Source organism: Fragaria vesca, linkage group LG2 (assembly GCF_000184155.1).
Source record: "Fragaria vesca subsp. vesca linkage group LG2, FraVesHawaii_1.0, whole genome shotgun sequence".
Taxonomy (NCBI): domain Eukaryota; kingdom Viridiplantae; phylum Streptophyta; class Magnoliopsida; order Rosales; family Rosaceae; genus Fragaria; species Fragaria vesca.
Genome location: NC_020492.1, coordinates 30207560 through 30211270, shown reverse-complemented (window position 1 = coordinate 30211270; position 3711 = coordinate 30207560). Strand labels below are relative to the sequence as shown.

The window sequence follows — 3711 nt, the reverse complement described above, 5'->3', positions numbered from 1 at the left end:
AATATATATATATATATTATTTTTTTTTATTGAATTCATATTTTGAAAAGTATAATTTTAAAATATATATATTTCACATTATATTAAGTGTTTAAATTTAAGCATGAACATAATGAAAAAATATGGTTTCAAAAATATTTTTTATAGAATAAAGACAAAATAATCTAGAGCCTTAGATTTGAGAAGGATAAGATTGAATTTTTACTTTTTCAATGTTGCCTCAGCCTTGAATTAACGAGAAACATTGAATGAGTGTATCCGCCCATGCCTCAGCCTTGATTCAAATTAATATTTTAAATAGGATGAGCGGCTATTTTAGATCGAAGAAGAGTTCGAAGGGCCAAAGGTCCGAATCGTCTGAGGGAACCTCTAGCAACCCTCAAACGTCGTTTCAGGGCCAGATGACAGCCAGACGTGCGAGCCTTCTAGAGACGGCGCAGAGGCAGCCGGAGGTGCCCCTTTCATTGAGGTAGGCGGGCGTCCCTCGTTCCTCGAGGCAGTTGTGGCCTCAGACCCAGACGGAGGTGTCTGCACCCCGTATGCCTGAGATACACCGGGCGCCCACTCTGGGTCCTACTTCTTCGGTTAGTGGGTCATCTGGGGTACAGATGCCGCCGCCTCATCTGTTCCTTCCGTGGATGATACTGGCCTTACCTGTAGTCGATGGCTCACGCCGATTTATCCACTGCCCCCGCCAGTGGCACCATCAGCGGCGTACCGATTCGTGCCTTTTGATACGCTTCTTATTTCCGCGAGGGTATCATCATCGGCGACAGACGGAATCCGTCGCGTCCGTCGCGAGCGCCACAGGTAATCAGTGATGAATGATTTGTTTTCTTATAATTAATAATAAAGGGTCTCCGATTTTAATAATCAATTTGGTTTATCATGTGATAGGCACCGTCGGAGCAAAGCCGACAAAGAAGAAGAGAGGCCCCGTCACAGGGAAGGCTCTCGAGAAGATCGTGAGTACCGTGGGGAGGATCGTCATCAATACTGACGGGGATGGCCACATAGTATCGGGCGGGAAGTCGAGGACATACTCTGGCCGCGTGGGAGCGCTCATTAGGGATAGAGTCCCTATGTTGTGGTCAGACTGGGGCGAGGTCCCGCAGGAGGTTAAGGACATGGTCCACAACGCGATGTCGGTGAGTTTACAAAATAATATTATGTATTACATTGTTGATTTCTCAAAAAACTAAACCAATAAACGGTTAAATGCAGGTGTGGTTTGAGGTTTCCGAGCACCTGAAGGACAGCTGAGCGGACGTTGTGCATGGGGGAAGGTACGTTGGGAAGTTAATGAAAAACAAAATTGTATGTGATATTAATAATATTTCTAATATTTTTGTTGTATTTGTAGGTACAAGGAGTGGAAGAACGAGTTGCGGACTCACTGGACTACGCACGGGAACGCACATTCTGGTACGCCTGCTGAGTTCTAGTACAGGGAGTACAAGTGGCGTTGGCTTCTGACATCAGAATTCAACAACCCTCGTAAACAGGTATTTAAAAAAATTAATTAGTTAATTTGTCATTAAGTACGTCCATTTTTAAATATTTTATTAATAATTTATTTTTTTCTTTGAAGGCCATTTCCCGGGCGAACGCTCAGAACCGGCAACGCAACACAAGGAACCATCGACATGTTTTTCGTCGGCTAAAGTCTGAGAAAAAACCGACGACATGTTTTTCGTCGGCTAAACTCTAGGACTATAGCCGACGAATATCTTAAATGTTTCGTCGGCTAAAGTCTGGGAAGATAACTGACGACATGTTTTTCGTCGGCTAAACTCTGGGACTATAGCCAACGACTTCTTCATGTGTCGTCGGCTAAAGTCACCACAGACGACATTTTCCCGACGAAATCTTAGCCGACGAGCTTTCGTCGGCTAAGATCTTAGCCGACGAATTAAGCTAACAGGCCGACGAAAATTTTTCGTCGGCTAAAGTGCTTGTCCTGGTAGTGATTCATAGTGAAACGTGGTATTGCACTATGCCATTTCTTGCATTAGGCGACACAAATGTTGTGTTGCCTGATAAAAATCGTAAGTGTCGTCTTCTAGCATGTCGTTGATGAGGTTCTCCGATGACACAAATGTTGTGTCGCCTATAAGAACCTCAGGCGATAGAAGACTTTTTTCATTTTGTGTCGCCTGAATTGAGATAAAACGACATGGTGTATATGTCGCTTGATAGTTTAAACAACGACATGCTAAAAGGCGACGTATCTTTTTTTTGCCCTGAGGCGACACAGCTCTTTGTGTCGCCTTATAACTACGAGAGAGAGAGAAATATGCCTTACAACAACATATAGGTGTAAGTTAATTTGTTTAAAGACGACATTTAAACATCATCTGAAAATACTACTGGCGACATATACTTGATGAATTAGAATTTAAATTTTTCCACGCTACATTTATGTGTCGCTGGATGAACCCACATGACACACTATTGATGTTGTTTCTGGTCTAGACATAGTACGACGACACATATGCATTGGGTAAATAATCTTCAGGCAACGTATATTTTTTCTTTTTTCATTTGGTCTTTTTAAGACAATAGATATCTGTCGTCTGGTATGCTTTAAGCTTTCACTACGTGATATCTTTTAAGCTTTCGACGTTTTCAAACGACATTTGCATTTGATGTGTCCAAAACTATTAAGGACACCCATAATATCATTTCACCATTTCAGCCAAGGTTATACTCACAGAAACTAACTTGTAAGATATGGGAACTTTAGACACTTGTTTCATAACCCTTCATAATATTCTATTACCAAAACACAGGCCAAATGATCGAGCCTCATCTATTGTTCCTGGTCATGGTCTTATCAGGCCAAAAGACCATACCACATGACCACCAAATGTCAATAACTTAAGAACCACCTAAATTTCCTCTACTACACATACTTCCAACTAACTTGGGGATCAACTGAACTGATGCATGCAAAGCCCTTAATATGTAAGCCTGCTCCCAATTAAGAACACAGCTGCACCAACAAAGATCTCAGCAGCTAGGATCGATTCCTCCTTCCTTCTCTCTTCAATCCAAAACCATAATCGCTAGCTCCTGTCTTCTTTCATCTCGAATCACCATATTATGCTGTCACAAGAACTATTAATTACCAATGCAACACAATTAATTCACAACACAGAGGTTCCAAATGTCCAAAGCTCACCTTGAATCAATGAGTCGTTAACCAAAAACAAACAGAGGTCCTTCACCGGAAAACCCAAATCGACGCTATCTGCCTAACTCAGCTCAGCAGCCATGAAGTCGATTCCAACCATGGTCCAACATCTCTGGAGTTGACTCAGGTCGTCGGGAGAAGGAGAGAACGCCGGCGGTGACGAATTCCGTCAAGGGTAGGGAACAACCAAAAATCCCAAAAACCCAAATTTGTTAAACTCGAAGCTAAACTGAAATTGGAATACCCTAGAATGGTGAGGACGACAAGAGAAAGAAACCATACCAGGAGAAGTCGCCCGAAAACACCGAAATCGACGGAGGAGCAGAAGCTTCTCGCCTCCGTTTCTCTTCCCATAGCTGCCGATCGGAAAAACTAAGGCCAGAGGGACCTTGGCGAAGTCAAGACGGCTTAATTGCTGGCTGGATGGCTAGGACGGCGTCGGAGGTCAACATTGTTTTCTCTGGGTTTCAGGAAGAGTCGAGAGAAGGAGAGAAAAAGAAAGAGAGACGGTCCTG

General features: G+C 43.0%; 1 non-coding gene across 1 annotated transcript; it reads right to left on the bottom strand.

The window, feature by feature from the left end:
* Positions 1-2541: 2541 nt before the first annotated feature.
* Positions 2542-3711, bottom strand: LOC101297507. The gene is made up of 2 exons (XR_184090.1): positions 3185-3711; positions 2542-3108 (listed from the first exon to the last, which is right to left on the bottom strand). It is a non-coding gene; the product is annotated as an uncharacterized LOC101297507 (transcript).